The sequence below is a fragment of the Melanaphis sacchari genome, unplaced genomic scaffold (genome assembly GCF_002803265.2).
Source record: "Melanaphis sacchari strain LSU unplaced genomic scaffold, SCAv2.0 Contig263_pilon_pilon, whole genome shotgun sequence".
Classification (NCBI taxonomy): Eukaryota; Metazoa; Arthropoda; class Insecta; order Hemiptera; family Aphididae; genus Melanaphis; species Melanaphis sacchari.
The window spans coordinates 16,312-26,484 of NW_020271137.1; the positions used below are offsets into that span (position 1 = coordinate 16,312).

At 27.6% G+C, this 10,173-nt stretch overlaps 1 pseudogene; it reads right to left on the bottom strand.

Moving 5' to 3' along the window:
- Nucleotides 1–6,100: 6,100 nt before the first annotated feature.
- LOC112595264 lies at nt 6,101–7,171 on the bottom strand (annotated as a pseudogene).
- Between the last annotated feature and the right edge of the window lie 3,002 nt (nt 7,172–10,173).

Sequence of the window (10,173 nt, forward strand, 5' to 3'; positions counted from 1 at the left end):
GTTGCATTGCTATTACTTGCAGGACATATACACTTTTATCATGGTTTTCCGCATTGTCACACTGCACAATATTGAAGAAAATTATATTTATTATTACATTTTAAACGTATTAATTGTCTATTTTATTTTTAAATACTTAATACAATTTTTCGTTAACACATATTATGATTTTTCATAAAGACAAACATTACACGTATTTAGTTTCTTTGGATCCATTGATACCGTCAGCAATTACGATTCAATGACAGGTGGAAACGTAACGTTTGATGAGAAGATCGTAAGATCGTAGCATCGATAAATAATAGATTCAGTGCATACATACAATACTACAGGTCCAATCTAAAAATTTTGCCTCACAAATTAATTAATCGTTATACTGGACACATCTTTCAGCGAAAAGCTATAAAAATCTTATATTTTGTGTAAATATATTTTTAACTATAGATGCGAGTGATAATAATCTAATGTATAACCATAGAATCTACATAATGATTTAGGTATATATGATTTTAGCTGGTTCACGTGATTCCAGTACAATCATCACGAGACACCACTGCACCCTGACATAATCGTATCTTGTAATTTTTACGTTAATTTTAAAAACTAAATATAGCATCATAGTTACATGGGAGATAACAGTGAACTTTGTTTAAAGAACATCCCTAAAAACGGCCAAATTTTTCACTCTAGTACGAGTGTAAAAGACAGAAAATTCACGGAAATTTACATATTACTAATAACGTGATCATTATTTTGAGAAAACACGTAAGAGAAATCACCGTTTCGACTCAACACACAACATTCTAAACGATCTTTTATGACGTATCTCGAGTAGTGTGCTATTTAACGGCTGTTCTTAGCTTCTAAAAAACGTCGTCATATTCAATTATAAATAGTACTATTATTGATTTTAAATTATACTATTATTTTGTCAGACCGCACATCAACAGTGATAGTCTCGTGAAAATATAGTCAGAAGATGTAGCATCTAAAATACAATACACTATGTAGGGAAAAATACTTATAACGGATAGAACTATAAAGTTACATTCTGCGTTTCTATATTAAATATTTAATATCAAAATGTGAGTTTTAGCAACAGATCGATTAAATCAATAGATAATATTAAAAATAAAATCAGTGTGAGCCAGTGGCGTGGTAGATAGATATTAGAGGCTTAATATATTATATTCAATAATTTTAGAAATGTAATCATTGATGCTTCGTTCATTGTTTGTGAAACCATGGCGAAATCAACGTTTAGATGTATTTAAATAATATATATTGTAGTTATACGAAAATGAGCATAGCCGGCGCAGGTGCAGGCATTGTTTTGTATTATGAAAGAGGTCCTACTTTATAAGTCGTCTTCTTACTTGCTATCCTGTCAACAATACAGGGTATACTATTTTGTTCTACACATCCAATACTCTTTTACTCACACAACTATACAAGCTATTTTCATGTCATTAAGTATTCTATCAATTTTAATTTTTTTCAGTTTTTCACTCCTCAACACATCAAATAATCTAAGAAAAAAAAGTATTTAACTTAATTGGTTAATGCAATCTGGCAAAATAATAATTATTATATTCTTAATTACAAATATGTGTTTATCTTTTATTTGCTATGAAATAAAAATGTTCGAATAATATATCTAATTATATATGATATGTTAAATTTGAATATTACTCAGTGTTAAATATAATATGCTCTCCCCATCAAATAACATTATTTTTAGACACGTAACTGTCATATATTTACTATATATTTTACAATACTATAAATGAAGCGTTTTCGCAACAAGACTAACCTCTTACTGCTTTTTTGAATCGGTAACTTTGGGTGGAAGATTTAACAAATGGAACCAATAATATCGGTCGTTTTACAAAATTTGGAAAGAAGTTGTCCCATGTCTCGTTCTGTTTAGCAACTGATGTTAATGACTCAGTAGTTGTAATTTCAGCCCTCGTCGAAGTTTCCAACATGTCGGATTCGTTCATATCGAACAAAAGTAATATGGACCCGTTATTAAAATAGTTTATTGTGAACTGTGGATGGGAAATCATGTCTAGTAAGCCATCACATGTAGCGTTCCTACTAATAGCCATCCGGAAAGTTTTGGTGGTTTCATTGAGTTTCTCGTACAACTGCGATGAATAAGAATAAGTTAATACGAGACAAAATTAACCAAATTTTTTTAAATAAACTCAGATTAGAAAACAATCTTGTTTTTTGATCAAATAGACTAATTCTATGGTGAAATTAAAATTAATATACAAAAAAATAAATAGTATTTGCAAATTTTTCAAAAATTGAAAATATTGGTAAACACAGTTTAACGGGATCCGAGTCAAAAAAATAAAAAAATAAAAAGAAACTGTAAAAGTAACATTATTAAATTCTCATTAGCTACAGCATACACTTTGATAATATAAAAATATTTTTATATCCGTAAAAAATATAATTTATTTGTGAAGCTAATTTAAAGATAGGTTTAACCTATAGTAATTATATAACTTAAATACTAAATAACTTACATAATCATTTACTATTTGTAAATTTTTTGACAACAATATACCTCTGTTATTATTAAAATTAAAACATAGTTTAATTGGTTATAAGAATTTTAAAAATGGGACAACCAATCTGATATTAAAATCAATTATTAATGGTATTAAAATAAATATACTTACTGCACATTTATAATCTTGTTCTCCCGGGGTTTTTACAGATGTATCATACAATTTCATGTACATGCGTCCCTGGATAATGTCTTTTGTCAGCAAAAGTGATTTCGTCACACAGTAAAAATTAAAATATTCCAAACCTAAATAATGTGTTGTCGACAACAAAACAATATAAAAGAACTCAATTAATGGGGTTTGTTATGAACGTTTTATGTTAGTAGACTAAATTGTATTCTTATCCGTACACTTTTTCATCATTTATCACAGATAATTTAAAGTTTCTGAATGAAATAAAATACTTAAACTATTGAATGTCTTTGATGTTTGGTTAAAAAAAGTTGTGGGTTAAAAACAAATAAAACAAACGAAGTATTATCAATTATATTAGAATATTAGTTCAAATCCTGATAATGTTGTTTAAATATTTTTTTTATATCTTAAAAAATAATTAGAAACCAAAATTAATAAATAATATGTATGTTATAATAAGTAAAAATAATGAAAAGCGTCACTTTATAATATGTTACGGAAAATTTAGGGTTTGTTGGGAAATTTTATATCGCCTAAATAATATAAATTGTTTATTAAATGATTCATATAACTACTTATTTTTCTGCTATTTAACGGAAAAAGTTTTTCTAATTTCGATCATAACGCAGAATACTGCATTTTACCGAATTTATAATTTGTTATACGTACCATCCTGATTACGGCAACGTTGATTGTTTTTTTGGAAACCACCCAATCGCAAGTTGAAAGATTGTTTAATAATGTCATAAGAATCATAGTTGATGTAGGCACAATCACCGTTTAATGATGTAACGATATCTGTGGCCATTACTTGATATTCCGCAGCTCTAAGTGACGGCAGCTGTCCAAAATACGGAGAGAGACTAAAATACATGATACATACAGGTAATTAGTTTGTTAATTTATTGAGAAACTCAGTAAGGATGTTAAAATATTTAATTCAACCAACGAATCATCTGTAGGATTACAATATTATAATTATGTTATTATATACCTATTTATTATACTTAGTGGGAGCATAATAGTAATAATAATTAAACTATTAACAGGTAATAAGTTGGTTAATTTAATGAGAAATTCAGTATCTGTCCGATAAAAACTAATCAAAAATAAAAGAAACACTACTGTAAAAGCAAGACTGATGTGGGTGTCTTTTTATTTTAGTATAAAAATATTTAATGTTAATCGTCATTCAAAATCTTTTAAATTTGATTACAAAACATATAGAAATCAATTGAGTTATTCAATCTAGAATTCCTACTTTCTAGACAAGAAACATTTACAGTAGGTACCATTATATTAAGTATGCTAACTAACAATTAATGAATTATCATTTATAGCGAATCTGAGAAAATAATAGAAAATTTCAAATTTTTTTTAAAAAAGAGCCTATTTTTTTTGTTTTTTAATTGACAACTAGAATTGTTTTATTATTAAAAAATATATTAATGTTTAAAATTTAACAGTAATTAGTTTTTTGAAAAGTGATGAAACACAAAAAAAAAAATTTAATTATTGCAAAATCAATACATTCATCAGAATACTCCATTAATAGATTTCATAATTGTTGATATGTTCTCATCAATAATAACGAAAATAATAATACAATTTCATTCTAAAAAAAATGAGAAAATTAATACAGTTACTTACATCTAAGCATTTGCTCGAAAGTTTGCTCCGGCACCGATACTTGTAATAATAATAATAATTATCTGTACTACTATGGACATCATGATATGGCCTTTTGGTTAGGGAACTAGTTGACAATATCCTAGTCGGGGATCTAAATTACCCTTTTTGCGTTTAGATTTCCCTTAATCTACTAGATAACCCTTTTATTACGGTATTTCAAAATAACATTATAAATTAAATTAAACTTATATTGTTGGTCGTTGGGTGTTTAACTCCCCTTTCTCTCCGCTTATTTCGAACTGTTATAATTGGAACCGATAAATATCCATACGTTGGAGGTAACAATTTATGACCTAACCTCCAATTAATATCAATCTATAGGGTATAACTAATTTATTTCACTAATCTAGTTGTAGTCGTAGGTAGTAGTATATGACGTCTTATCGATCTTAGGTCTTAACTTGTATTAAATAAACAAATTATAACTCTAAAACCATATATTTCATACTATTTACCTATTGTAATTACAATTTAGAACATTATCTTCTATAATGAAAACTTACTGATGAACGTCGACTTTTAAACTGTAATTGTTTATTCCAGTCATTTCAAAAGTGTGTTTTGCATTTTATTTTTAATAATAATTTCTATAATTTATTTAAATAAAATCTTCTTAATTATTATTATGTGGACTAGTGGACTGTAGTAACTTGTAGTAACAATGGTACAGGTACAATATAGTTATGGTGACTAGAAGTACTATTTTTCATAGGACAGTAGTCTTTTTTGATGCAATTTCTAGTGTCATTAATTATAATGTTAAGTATATAAAATTGTAATCTTTTTTGGAAAATATTATGGGCTACATGTTTATAATTTTTTATAATTTGGTATTAATTTATATTTTATGGCTCAGCTAATGCAATATAATTGGTTTTCAGCATAGTTAATTTAATTTGTTAATGTTTCCTATATTTTAACAAAGTTTTGCATTAATTTTTTCAAATTATACACTTGGTATTTTTACCTTTAAAAATTAACTAAAATATTTATACTTTAGTTTAAGTTTACTTAAATTTTATAGAATTGCTATCATAAAGACATAAATCTAATGAGTTGACATAATAATTTTAAATAATTAATTTTTTAGTACCTAGTAATTAATAATAATTATTAAAAAAAAAAAAAACAATTTTTGTAGAAGGGTGACCTATGGTCTATGATATGGGCAAAATGGGTATATGCCACAAATATAAAATACTATAATACTATAATGTCTGTGGTATACGCATTGGCAATTACAACAGTGAAGAAGCTAAGTTTTAAAATTACTTTTTAAAATTTTTATATCTGATCACCATAAGTATAGTGTATAATAGGTATTAGTGTTAGTATTTTCTATAAATATGATATTTATACTTATAGACTTCTATAGTATTTGCAAAGTATTTGGAAGTTTTATTTGATCACACATGGTTATAAATTATAATCACAAGAGATAATGAAAATATGTTTGTAATAATATTAATTTAAATGTAGGTACTGTCTTGTATAGGTACCTATATATTATGTTATATGAATATATCAGTAAAATGTGTTAAACTTACTCAACAAATTGAAATGTATGTCATATCAAGAAAATTAGTTTAATTTATGAGAAATAAAAGTAGATTTATGGCTAGTTAATATTTAATTTAAAATAAAAATAATTATATTTTATAATATATAGTATAACTATAGGTTATAACTTATAATTTATAGTACATCTCAATTCCAGTTCTACATAGTGAACAGCGGTAATATGACCTGTGTTTATTTGGAGGCATTCTTGTATAGCTTTCATGACAAGGTCCACACAGACATTGATGTAAACATGGATAAGCTATTACTGTTGGCGGACTGTACAGGCATATTCAACATGTTTCCTCTAGGTACTATTGGTATAACTTTAAAATAATAAAACATCTTTATTTTTAATCAATTACTTAAGCAGAAACACATTTCAATTAATTACTACTTACATGACAAATTTTCACATTCAATGTGATTATTTGATGGTAACACAAGCTGTTCATTAAATGAAATTTCTTCATCTGAATAATCTGCATCAAGATTATTAAAAACTAAATACAATAGATTTATTCGTTAATATATTTATTTGGAAATCTGTATAAGTAATATTATAATGGAAAATCATACGATCTCGAGCAACAAGCACTACTGGTGTACGTGGTAAAATCCTTTTTATAATTTTCGCATGAATCAGTTCCTGATGGTGATCGAAGTTCAGTGGTACTATAGCTGGTGCTTCGAGTGGTGGTACCTGTGGTGAAACAGCAGCAGGAAGTACAGGAATAGCTTGACATTGCAGTTCCTGATGTTGATCAAGAGGGAGTGGTAATATAGGTAGTGGAGCACGTGGAAAGACACCAGCAGGAAGTATATCAATGACTTGATTTTTAGGCTGTATTACACCAAAAGTTGGTGTTGAATGCCTAGCACATATTAAAAATTCTGCCGTTGAGTAGCGTCCTTCTGCAAATAGCTTCAAGGATCTATCCAAATTCCTTTACTGATCTATCCATATTTGACGTTGAGGTTCTTTTACTTGTCTTCCATCAGTAGCCTCATCATAATCTCTCAAAACACCATTTGAGTAAGTAATTAGCCCCTCTGTACATATAAAATAGTGATATATTTCTTTTCTAATGTTAAATAAATAAAAATATAATTACTCAAAAACACCCATGGATCAGGATTGTGCCGATTTTTCATGTGCATCTGGAGATGTTGGTGACTTACTTAAAACACATTGTTAGTTCGCCAAACAGTGTCACTGACTAACAATATATCTACATTAATTCCTATTGACAATGGAGTAGAGTAAGTAGTTTGTTAAATACAAATGTTTAATACATTTGTTTAATTTGATGAACAAAATATAAACTATTATTTTGGATTTTACAGATTTGCAAGCCAGGTTGATCGATAGTATTCAAACAGTAATGAAAAATTTTAATCATTGTTATTGCTAATCAATGATTGCACATTATCAATATAGTATTCTCTTACAGTTTCAAAACCTTCAGCTATACAATTTTGGGGCAGCAATGGCAATGCCATCAACATATGCACAGTGTCATAGGCTCTTCAATGGTTACTACATATTTCAACCAATCCTAAATATTAACCAGTGTTATTAATCGACTATAGTAACTATACATTTTATTTATTATTAATAAAAAAGATAATTAAGACTTTAGAGTTAACTTACCTATGTTTGCAACTTTTCTCCATACTGCTTGGGAGGAATGAAACCAGCAACCTCTAATAGTGGTATATGGAAATATAGTTCTGATAGCAGCTATAGTTGCCCTTTCAAAGTTAACTATTATAATTTGAGGTTGCCACTGTGGCACTATGTTTAATATTTTATTGAAAAGTGTAGTGTATACCCTTTCTTTCCTTGACATCAATGCAAATCCTATAGGAAATCCCTGAAAAAAATTATTTTTATATATCGATTTTAAACAAATAACTTAAAATAATCTAAATAGTAAAATGATTATTTACTAATTCAATAGTATTTATCTACAAATTACATACAAAACTTTCAGTATTAAACACTATGACTATTATGACATATTATAATTGGTGGCATTCGTTTCCAAAACATAGTGAACTGGAAAATGTGCTATCCAACAAAAAAATTGAACCAGTCCTAAGTTAACTAAATTAATTGTATAATAAGACAGTGCTTAAATGTAATTATTTATTTATTTGAAATAAAATTTATTTTATTTTATAGTTATATACTTTTTGATTCCAAGAAAAATGAAAAGTAAAGTGGTTCCTTCTTCTTGAGTTGTATCAACAATGCCACAGTATATTGATTCATTATGTATCATAGACAAGTGCGCATAATATCCAGTTAACTGCACGTGGAAATCAGTCATAGACTGAGGAGAGACTGGATGAATTCGTCGTCAATTGCGTAGACATTGTTCTATTCAGTAGGACAAATGAACCGACATGAACATTTACAAGCTCCGCTATACTACATGTCTTAAAATATATTTTTGATATTAAAATTTGAAAATTGAACTTACAAATGTATTTACCAAAAAAAAATATATTAGTATTATGTATACATTTAGAAATAATGTAAAACTTTTTATATATGTTCTTATAAATAAAGTGAGTCGACAATTAATTGTATTTTACTTTTTGATTTAATACTTAGTAACGCTCTTATTTACACATATTAGATAGGTACTTCATTGTAGATGAAACGAAGAGAAATGTGCTCATCCTGTGCCCGTTGATTACAAATATGTTTGAATCTTTCTAATGCCAATTGGTTTTCTGCATGAGTTTCATGGCCTGTCGTCAGAAAAACTTTCGAAGTGTCGTTGTTTAACACTTTGCCTTTTACACGACAATAATTGAAAAATAAAATAATATTTAAAATATAAACATATATAGGTAGGTCAACATTAATGAATATTGGATAATATAGTACCTATATAGTGAATTATAAATAAATTATTATATGTAATGCAATTAATTTTGCTACTTTTGATCTTTAGCGGGAAATATAAATTTGGGGATCTTAAACACTATATATTTAGGCCCAAGGGGATTTAGTTGACAGGGTAACTAATTGACTCATGGAGATCTAGGTGATACGTCACCAGAATGCACACTAAAATGCTACGCTCTCTGTGAGTTAATTCATAGGCCACCTGGTCGTTGATTGGAGCAGGGTAGTGGTAGTAATCGTTCTCACCACCAGGTTAGTGATTTAATGTGAGGGGACATGATGACACCGGTCATGTATTGATAATCCATAATTACAGTAATTTCCTTTCAAACTGACAAAAATAAAATGTAGCCAATACAACCAGATATTGTTGTGTCCTTTATATATACAATCATGATTTATAATTCACATTTATATAAATAGTCATATTAAAACATTGTGTGTTATGTATTGTAGGTTTATAATACATCTGAATAGAATTTTCACATACTACCCTTTGTAGTACAAACTGTCAAAATTGTGTTTTATTTATTATGGTATCGATTCTATATTATGAATAATACATGTTGTTAATCTTATAAGGGAAGCTAAAGAACATCTGCCGTTATACTAACACGTACTCGATGATAGTCGAAAAAGCTGTTTAAAATTTTGTGTGTAAGGTCTAAACAGTAATTTCACTTCGTGATTTTTTTTTATGAATCGTAGTTCATAAAAACCATTTTGCGTAACTGATGACAGGGATAGACTAACATATTCTTTAAATTTAGACTAAATAGTTTGTACATGGTGTATTAAATATGGTTAAGTTATCAATAATTACAATTTCAACGTAGAATTTAATTTAAATTAATACTGTTTATGGTTAAGCTGTAAGCGTACGTCGATGTCGTGAAATAAAGGATGGGAGGGCTGAAATTCCACTTAAAAATAATAAGTTTATGTAATATTTATTTAAAATATTATTTATTAATTCTATAATTTAAATGTAATTGTATGTATAGTAGGTTTTTTTTTATTTTTGATTGTAATAGAATTTATATTTACTAACTCTTTACATATCTGTTACATTACAAAAAGTGCTAAAAAAAAAAAAAAAAAAATCGATTCAGCCTTAGTTCATGCTCAAGTAAATTTTTATAATTAATTTGTTTTAAAAAAGATTATGTGTAATACATTGGTCGAAATGAGTGATTGTGTACCATGGTATGAAATGCGAATATCCGTTCCTGTACCGCGGTACGCCTATTTTTTTCAGTGAACCGGTTCGAGTCATTT